At 33.3% G+C, this 11,093-nt stretch overlaps 1 protein-coding gene across 8 annotated transcripts in view; it reads right to left on the bottom strand.

Annotated features, from left to right (window-relative positions):
• Positions 1 to 3,241: 3,241 nt before the first annotated feature.
• The window catches only part of LOC149797226 (KH domain-containing RNA-binding protein qki.L-like), a 79,598-nt gene continuing 71,746 nt past the window's right edge, over positions 3,242 to 11,093 (bottom strand). For all 8 annotated transcript variants that reach the window (XM_089961916.1, XM_089961919.1, XM_089961920.1 and 5 more), the window contains one exon: positions 3,242 to 10,413. The gene's annotated coding sequence lies outside the window, so the exon portion shown is untranslated. The remainder of the gene's footprint in view (positions 10,414 to 11,093) is intronic.

The following is an 11,093-nucleotide window of genomic DNA, read 5'->3' as shown; positions in this document are numbered from 1 at the left end:
TGAAATGCAAACATTCAGTTGCCGAGCTAACCTGGTCATCTCACTTTATGGGTATCAAGTTTCAAAACTCTCAATGATAATTCTACCAGTTTCTAGATTTTCTTCTCTTTGAAAAATTTTGCATGATGTGAATATTAGGTGCAAACTTAAAAGTGGTGAAGTATTATATATATGGGTATGTTATGTCACAAGAATATGACATCAGACAGGACAAGTTCATGGGAATTATCAGAAAAATGAATTACATTTTTTGATTTTCAAAAATTAAAAAGCATAAAGAGAAATGGCCATTTTAGTTAAACAAATGTTTTGTCTGCATTTTCTGTGTTAGGTACAAATAAAATCTCCCTCTCGTAGTTTCTCTTCACTTCATTTTGTTGTGCATGAGCAGGATTAGTGGTCATATGTATGGTTTAACATGTCAATTGTGGCAGTTTACAGTGGTATCTAGCACTGGGGCATCATGCCACATACATGTAGCACGAGGTCCACTCGGTCACATTATCCTGACACCAGGCCAACATAGTGAGCAGCTCGTCTACTGGACATCAAACCTCGCCATTATTTTCTGTTAGAACACTACGACTGTCTTAATTATTACTGAAAAGCTGAATCAAGATCACAGTGCACTATCCATTTCTGCAACAACCAAAGCAATTCTGAGGTAGAAGAGGGGAAAACTAAAGAATCTACAAAACAAAGAATGTTTCCAAAGAGACAGCACGGTCATTATTTATGCAAAGATTTAGCACCGCAGCACATGGCCATATTTCAGGTGTTCTAGAACAAGGAAACTCAACTCCTGATAATGAGAAGGATGTTATTTTACACAAATGTTGCCTTGAAGCCGCAATGTTATGAGGAGATTATAAAGTGCATAAATCTGATTCCTTGATCATCTGAAAGGTATCTTAGTACTGACCTTTCATGACCAATTCTCATCACAAATTTCAAGCAAGGAACAAGACTGAGAAAGAAAGACTGAAGACTGAAGGAATGTGTTCATGGAATTTTAATGTCCCACCACTGTGCCCATGATCCCAACCTAGGTGAAAAATTAACCCAATTTGATGTATGGGTGGATGGCCAAAGGTAACACAAAATGACCCAGCCAATTTCATAGTGAGGCATAAAAATGACAGAGGGCTCGTGCTCCATCTAATATTTTACAATACAAATGGTTTTGTTTTGTTGTTGATGTTATTCTTCAATATCAATTAAGGTTTCAGTGCTTTGTTGAATGTAGAAGACTAGTGTGCTATATGCAACAACACTAAATAAAAACGGACAGCTAAATATTGTCTAATCTGTTAATTCATTCTTTAAAACAGTGTCGTCACTTTCAAAAATTGGGGGGGGGGGGGAATAATGAGATTCATATTCAGAAAAATTATTACAGAAACATTAGTTCATTTACACATACAAAATACTTTTCACTGCTCCTTTCAAACATACCTATACAGGATTCAATCAACAACTACTAAACTGAAGATGTACACATAGTTATGTATTTTATTATAATACCCCATTACATATAAATGACATTTCACTAACGATCAACACACACACACACACTGTTCATTGTGAGATCTGTTTTGTCAAAAGTGCCAAGATTCAAAAATATTGAAAATCTTTGTAGAAATCTAGGAAAGAAATACTGGCCAGCTTTAAAAACTTGCATTCAGAGGTTCATAAACTGGACACTACAAATTAAAATCAGCGCACCCTTGAAGTATCCTTGCATACTGGGTAGCAACCACGTTGGCATTTGTCAAGCATTTACTTTTTAAATGATTTTCCATGTTTTTCTAGCATTTATATTCCATGTATTCATTCTACTTTTTTTAACATCCAAATGAGCAAATAATGCAGACATTTAAAATGTAGCTTGCGTTTTAGGGCATCCTACAAGGGACTACATTAAATGCCCAGCAAATATAATCAAACTTTAAAATGGGGTATCAAAACCAATGTCAAACAAGTGTACACAAAACCTATAGGTTTCTTTCATACCCTAAAAGCAAACCATTGACAAAGTCTGGTCAAGGAACTTGCAACTGAACAAAAGTTATTGTGCAAAACCATTTTTTATATGTGTCACAATGGCCTTGACCACTGGCCTCAAAATAAGTAGGCATCTTCCTTGCCTTATGTGCAAGCCCTCCACAAATTTCAGTGAAGCTATATAAGATTGAAATAAAATTATGCAAACTAATTTCTTTCTATTTGCGACCTTAAACTTTGACCTCATTAACAACCCCCAAATATACTAACTCCTTAATGACCACGAGTGCAAGCCATCCACATTTGGTCCAGGTCTGTGATGTGGAACTAATGGACGACTGCAGAAAACGTTTATATTCTTTCAGTTACATAACTTTCATCTTCGACCTTTAAAGCCTAAACATGTCAAAATACAAGCCATTTATAGTCTAGTAATGTCAGATGGTGGAGAACTGAAAATATTCTGCAGAAATGAAAAAAGGACCAAACAGATGGCCAGATGTTACATCTCAAATATGTTGATTAGTTGGTCCATTAGAGGTACAGATTAGAACACAATCTTGCTTTTCAAAAATTGTTTTGATCCAGTCTGGTTGATGACAATGAAGTACTGACCTATGGGCTATACTCCACCTAAAGAATTTGAAATGAAAGAGTAACGTTCAAATTTACATACACTCCAATTTCAGTAGCAATTTGAGTACATACTGAACATTTCATTAAACTTGGGTCAAAACAGACAAAGACTAAATTTTACTCATTATACAGGTGAAAATGTAACGTGTTGCAAGTCCAAAAACCAAGGAATTGGACAAACAAGCAGCAACAGATGACTGCATAATAATGGCTAGTTGCCTTGCAATCAGACTGGCCAGCGGTTCAATGGGTTCATTGATGACATACCAGGTTCACACTTACTGCTAGGTCAATTAACAGTATGGCTCTCCACAGACTTGGATGTTCTAAGGGGTCATTTTGAAGCCTGCACTATCAGTACTGATCTATGTACACACGCATGCACGCACGCACACACACACACACACACACACACACACACACACACACACACACACATATATATATATATATATATATATATATATATATATATATATATATATATATATATATATATATATATATATATCTGCATGTGCAAATAATACACAACCGAGGGCAACTACACTGACACTGTGAGCAATGAAAGTACCATAAATGGTTAAACATAAACACAAAAAATGGTATATAAATTTAATGCAATAATAAATGAAAATTCATTAAATTTTAACTTGTCATGGTGAAAAAATTGGCACCAATAGCCGACCTTTCAAATAAAACAATTTGTGTGAAGATTATGGGTTACTGTACCCTTGCTAATACAGATTTGAGCAAGATTGAGCTTGTAAGTGGTTGTCATACATAGAAAAGTTAGGACTCCAACTGAAACTGTTAGTGAAATCATGCAACTAACCTTTGCCTAAAAAATTCTTAATATGAGCATATCCGTATGATTGTAACAAATTTTAAAAAGCATAATAATATATCAAACCATAAATCCCAAATTTCCTACTAAAGACACTAAAGCACTGGATTGAGATAAATTTTAATGGGTATGAAATCTCTTTAGCAGTCTTTTTTCCTGTCCTGAATTCCTTATATTATTTTGTTTATAAAATTGTTTTTTGTTTTAAATTTAAACTAGGGAACAAGTATATTTTGGCAATCAACCTAATTGTCATGAAGAGTCAGGTAATAACCTATCATAATTTTAAATGCATATAAATCAAATGTCAAGTGTACTAAACTGAAATGCATATTTAGATAACCAAGTATATAGAACAATGAACCTCAAGTAAGGGAAATAAAGCTAGGTCAAAAGGACCATGTAAAAAAAAAAAGTCACATTTATCCATATATATATATATATATAGATATATAAAGATGATGTATATCATTTGTACTGAGCATGTATAATGATTTAATTATTCACTAATGAATTGAGGGGAAAATAATCCCAAAGCAAATTATAAACTCTCTCTTCACATAACCTTTTAGGTTTAAAATATCTCTAGCAACTTTTCATTTGTGACAGAAGCGATATGTATATTTCCATACAAAACATTTGTAAATGTCAGAAAAATTTCAGTATAGGGTAAAAATACCTAAATTCTTATTAATTTTTGTCCATGATAAAATTCTGGACTGATGCTATATTTATCTTGAATTGTAAGATGATTAAAGCCTCTACCTGCAAGCCAGTCTCTTTGGTGTACCACGCAGTTCTGTAAAAAAGATGTCACCGAGTGGTTATTGTGAGTTAATGGAACTGTGCATGCAAAACCTGTCCCGTCATATGATATATCAAAGAGTACATTATTAATACAAAAATAAAGATGGACTGAAGTAATGAGCAAGTGCTCAGAGGTAAAGGGATTTTAAGCACACACAAGCACAGATTTGATACTGAAAAGCTGGTAGATATTTTAAAATTGGATTTCATAAGGACTGCAACTACATGTACGCCTCTTTATCAACAGAAAGACAGGTTCTACTGAGGGTTCAGAGAGGACACATGAAAAGCATTGATAAATGCCACAATTTCATTGAAAGAAAATCAGTTGATGTTTTGCTAATGTATGGAAAAGAAAAATATCTAAGGCTTCACATAAATAATTTAAGCCTCTGAGACGCTAGTTTAAAATCCAATCATACAATTAGATGAAATTGCAGATAGATGTTTCCAGTCCTTTTTGCCTTCCTGATATTGATGAAAATTGGGACAGGCTCGCATTTCACTAACAAATCATGCAAGCCACGACCTATGGAACCCGATTCGTCGAACAAAGATCAGACTAACATTTCAACCAATTAGATTTCCAGATTACAGACTTAAGTTTCAAGTCAATGCTCAAATTCTTTGGTCTATATCAAGAGTCTATTATTATAAAACTATTTGACTCAAAATCTTACTTTAAAATATTATGACTGCATTTATACATTTTGAGTAAGATTTTTTAGTTTGAAGAAACCTGTTACTTAAATTGTCAAATCAAGTTTTGACAGAGTCTTGAAATCAAAATATATTGAAACCTGTTTAAGTGGTCAAATTCATAAAAAAAGTCATCTTATACAGGATCCCTTTTGTTTATTTTGTAATGGGTTTAACCATTATATTAGGGACACATGCCAATAATGAACATGGGTGGTAATTTAACTGCCCTTTATAAACGGCTTATTTTGTGTATTCTAATTACAAGCCTCTCTGTACCCCTCAATAATGGTAGGCCAACAGGTGTCAGTTTGGTTAGTAGTGAAGAAATAGTCCGAGGATGATGCACTATGCTTTTATTGCAAATCCATGGTTAGATTATACTTAGTAAATATACAAAATATGTCACAAATATCCACAGAACATAGCATCGGCAGATTATATCATCTCTATTATTGTGAACAATTTAAAAAAAAAAAAAAAAAGAGTATTCTACTCAAAACAAGTTAGTATAATGTTAAGTACAAAGTGAGATTCATAACAAAACATTCAATGCTTTGAAGCATGTTGTTAGTAGTAATAACTCTGTATATATAGTAATACTAATGTATATTATGCTGACTTATGCACCAGATGGTCAAACTTTGCATACAAGATAATTAAGAAAAGAATAATAACTAGTAGTGTGCTGCAGTAAACCGAGCATGTAATATAAACATGGCAGACTTGCGTTCTCTTGCAATTCAGAGAGGGTAATCTAATATGTTAAGCAATACTACCATTTTCATTGAAGGAAATTAAAATAAAAGTAATTTTATGTCAAGTTAACAAGCAAGCTGGTCAAGATGTTGGTGCCCTAGCACCCTTTTCATATAGGAAGAGAAGTCAACATTTCTTAATAGAAGTATCTAAACATTGTTGGCATCTTACAATGGTGGCTTTCCAAACATACAACTGTTTATTTCTTTTGGTTGAGCAAAATACATTCAGCTCAACATGACTCCTATCTCATGCTAGATAGCACAAGATCCAAAGTACACATTCAATTTATAGTATTCACGTTTAGAGGATTTACATTCATTTTGAAAGGTTTAAAATACAACCAAAAAAATGTGATATTCCCATTTGGATGCAAAAAAGGGCAAGCCTGCCATCATCTTATCCTCATTTGAAATGTTCATGCAGTTAATAAGGCACTAGTAACATGAATTAGCAATTTCAACTTTGTTCTATAGTCTTGACAAAACACATGGTAAGAAACAAAAACCTGAGCGGAGTTTATCTTCATGTTATTGTCTCACACATGTGGAATACAAGCACACCTGAGTATTGAATTTTTTTTAAAAATCTCATTGTTCTAATGTACCTAATTGCAATTTTCTTTTCAAACAACAAGCTGATCACTCCATTTGTATCATCCATCTTATTTATACTGCAATCAAAACCTGTACATGTAATATTACTTTTCCCCATGGAGGTCCGATTTTATATATCTGATTACTTGAAATAAATCCTGTGAAATATTTTTACTGAATACTGATTAATTACAAGAAGTATTGTCAATAACAAGAAAAAACTGATCACACTATCAATTAGAAAATCTGAAATATACCTCAGCGAACAATTATTTTTACCTCTGGAATAACTAAATTCATATTTAACAAAATTAATAATCATGAGTCTGAATATTGTACTACAGCAACAGTAACTAACTTAAATTTACTTTGTATTCTACATTGTTATAAATAGTATGTAGTATTCATACCTTGTTCTTCTCAGTGAATCTCATGTTAATGCAACATCATGCTCCAAGCCGATCAAGTGACAAGAAATTTGACAATAACAACACTATAATATACATTGCAAGTGCACTGCTTGCAAGACCAGATGGATAAGGCATGGTTGTTCCTTGTCTCCTTCACATTTATCACCAGAGGAGAATTTTAAAACGGCACCTTACTTTTAATGGTCAAATAAGCAAATCTATTAGATTTTAGAAACTTATAAAATATTTTCACTAAACAAGTTTAACCTTAAAATAAACGATTTTGTTTCCAAAATAAATCTTGATAATAATAATATAGCAGAGAGAATCTTTTTCCTAAATACATATCCAAAGTGTTCTTTTACATACTGTGAAATACAAAGTTATACTCTTAATATCAATCCATCTTTTGGCATCTGGTCACTTGCAGGAAGACCATGAGTATATACACAGGTACCACAAGTCATACTTGGGGAAAAAAAATTAATAAAAAAAATATTGATATGGAAGACAATAAACAGTACAAAGCATTATAAATTCCACAATATAAATGTACATGATTGTAGCATAGAATCTATCAACCTGACTATTCCTTATATCTTGCATAGCAGTTCTGGGTGGGTTTGATGTGTAAATTGTTTCAACTACTACTTCACAAAAATAGGGAGTAACTATAATATCACATAAAAAAACTAGTTATTCTTAATTACAGCTTTGTGAGCTGGCATCTTGGTTCTGGGATAGAGTGCACCAGTATATACATCTCTCTCTATAGGTATTCAAACTTTTGATTATCTAGGTGTATTATCCTTTTTGTGTCAATAATCTGATTAACAGGATATAAACAAACTGAATAATTAATCTCTTTTCACAGATCTCATTTCAATTTGAAGTGGAATTCTATTTTTTTTAAAAATGTAACATTGTCCTATTATTGGGGCAGTTCCTTTTTTCTTCATCAATGTTTTTGTCTTTGTTCATGATATAAATTTATTATACTCTCACTATCTTACTTTCCAGCTTTCATGTAAAACATACTTGGGACACAGTGAAGGCACTTTTAATGCGGGGTACTCAACCATAAATGCAACTGAGAATTTTAATATGAACTCGGTGAAATCAAAGTACCCTGGCATATAATTTTTATAAAACTACCTTCCCTGGGAACCATGTTAAAATACAACAGCATTCGTATACTTTCCATTTGAAAATTTTTTTTGTCTTGTGAATCTCCATCTCAAAATATGAATTACATTAATTATTTGTTCCTTACATCAAGATCTTAATCAAGTTTTAATCCCTAAGCAATACTTTTATTATATCAGCAACATGTAAATGGGAGAAACTTTTATAAACACAAAAAGCTATACATTCAATGATATGTACATTGTAAACAAGTTAAGGTGGAGGTTTTTCCCAATTAACAAATGTTGCCGAGGTAACAGCATCAAGAATGGAAATGAGCACTTCCAATTTGCCAACACCCTAATCCAAGGACGGAGCCTTACAAAAAAAGAATTTAAGATTAACATTTATTAAAATGCACTGGTCTGTGATAAGAAAATCCAACCCAAGAAGAATTTATTTGCAAGAACAAGGTTTTACAGTTCTTGCCATTGTTTACGCTGGATTTCCATATCACATACTAATACAGAGGGCTGATTTCTTTTCTCTCATTCATTTATCAAATAATGTGAATCTATTCATTGGTTGGTAGGTGGCAGATTATTTTGTAATGGCAGCATGATGTTAATTTCAGGTCATTTTGACAGAGGCATCACACACGGCTATCTCACACCAACAAACTATCTCACACAAGTAAAGAAATGAGAAAAAAGATTTCCATAGTGTACAGAAGATTTTTGGTGGAGTTAAACTTGATGTAAATGCACTTAAATATTAAAACGAAAGATAAGCCAGTTCTTTTAAAACAATTTTAAAAAATGTTCAGAACACAAATGAACAAGTAAATTCAAAACAAGTTAGAAACCAGTGAAAAAATGTTTTGTTCACAACCTAATTCCTAAAAAATAGTGAAAATGAAATGCAATGTCAGTGCCACCTTCACTAGTGGTTACGAACATCAGAACCAAATTTCAATTGTATTAAATGCTTATAAAATATTTCAATATCACGAATACTCCACATTACTAACTACTGTGCATGTTTTATATATACAAACTGGCCAAAATATGCTTATTATCTTGTTGTCAGAGTTCCAGGGTATTCTGTCACAGCCATTAGTTTATGGATGGTTTGTAGTTCAAAACAGTTAAATGGTGAGTAGTTCAGACAGGCTAAAACTACATGTAGACAAAGGTGGTTAGGCGAATGTTCTGCATAAAAGATTAAATAGAGACGTACATATCTGACAATGTAATGTGCAAAATTTGATTTCACATTGATATTTAGTACTTTAAAAAAAAGAAATCATTTGATTCTGTTAAAAATCAATAAATTACAGATTTTCATGTTTGTGTAAAGAAACAAAAATGAACTGAAATGAAAACAAATGATTTAAATGTTTCTCACAATAGTACTAGGTAAGTCTTAGCTGAAAAAACCAGCAGCTCTTGAAAATACATCTGAACTATACAATATATCCTAAGTACGTTGTTCAATTACACCCTGATGCATATCGATCATTGGGCTTAACAATTAAATGTACCATTATTTACTCTGGTTTAACATATACACAAATGTGAACAGCCAAGACCCAGACCTGACATGGCATAAAGTGTCAGCAGATGTGAGTCTGTGCTGTGTGCACTTGCATGCTCATTGTACATGTATATACAAGTACTTGAAAATCTGGGAGATTCTACCCTAAGAGATTAATATGCAAATGCGAATTCGTACTGTCACAGTTAGGAACGAGAACTCTACATGATAACAATGCACATCTCAAAATCCAGCATTGAATAAGTGTATAAAAATAGCATTTACAATTGAATTATTGATAGTAACAAGTGTAAACTGACATTGGCGTTACATTAATTGTACATAAATGATATAAACATACAATCACCAAAAAGAGTTAGTTATGAAGGTCTGGGAATCTGAATGTTGCTTAAACCAACATATAGTACATTTGCAAGACACAACTGCAGAGAAAAAAACAAAACAAACATCAGTATGTATTAAATTCACGATGAACATGACAACCAAAAACCAGCCAACGTGACACATATCTATGATGCAGTAAAGCTCCAAAAACTGGGCGACACTGATTAATTTACAGTATATTTTCACATTTCTGATTCCCAGACTCACCACAATACATATTAGTTCAAGGCACATAATTTCTAACAATTTCCGGATTGCTACAGTAGCACCAAGGCCTCAAGGACCCAGGCATTGATATGATACAAGTCTGTTAGGTAAGGTTAATAAGGTTGAACTGAAGTCCACCTCTGCTGTGGATTAGTGGCTGTTGTAACGCTACTGCTGGCAAGCCGAGCTGAGCCGAGCAGGCCAAGCAGGTTGACCCAGTCCTAATACTGAGTGGGAACAAGGTGATGATGAAGAGAAGGCGTACATGTCAGAAGTAGTCATGGGTGCAGAGAGATCAATCAGCAGCTAACAACCCTCGATTAGGTGCGGCAGCGGGTAGGGGTCAGGCTTTTTTTTGTGCCCAGGAGGTGTTAGTTGGCAGCTGAAGATTTAGTAAAATAAAAAAAAGAATTGTTAGTGAATATTGCTACCATATAACACATTCTCACCATAAATTTTCTGTTATGGAAGTGGTTATTCCCGTTGACATTACTAGTAGTTTGTTGATTAAAGTGTGCTAGGTTTAGGAACAAAATAACATGCTATAGCTGCCGATAGGTCAAGCATGCTTGCTGGGAACACACCTGGCCAGCCTCTTGATAATTATTAGATGTAGTGGTGTCAGAGAAGCCAATATATAAACAAGGACTATCTGTGGATAGCTTACTGTACAGTTAAGAATGGTCAATCCACCAAGAACCATTGAAAAATCACGCCTTCATCAATAAACACTCTTTCTAGCAGCACAGTGCCCGATACAGTTTTAATTTTTCTTCTCCATGGAGTTTTTGGGGAAGTAATTTAACTGATGATAATTTAAAGATGAAGAAATGTGAAAATATAAAACAAAAAATTTTATGACAATACTGCACTGTCAACTGTCCGGTTTTGAAACTACTGCTTGGAAAAGTGATAAGAAATGTTAACGTTCTAAACTTTTAACACAAAGGAAAAGTGTGAGAAGGTAACTTTTCTAGCATATATTTCAATACTTCCACCAAAAGCAGAAACATGGTTATAAATAGTTGCTACCAAACAAAGAAGCATTGTCAAGTTTCTCTA

This window comes from Sinohyriopsis cumingii, chromosome 6, assembly GCF_028554795.1.
Source record: "Sinohyriopsis cumingii isolate HCF-2022 chromosome 6, ASM2855479v2, whole genome shotgun sequence".
Lineage (NCBI taxonomy): Eukaryota > Metazoa > Mollusca > Bivalvia > Unionida > Unionidae > Sinohyriopsis > Sinohyriopsis cumingii.
The sequence above is the reverse complement of the archived record's forward strand: the minus strand, read 5'-3'. Positions and strand labels throughout refer to the sequence as shown.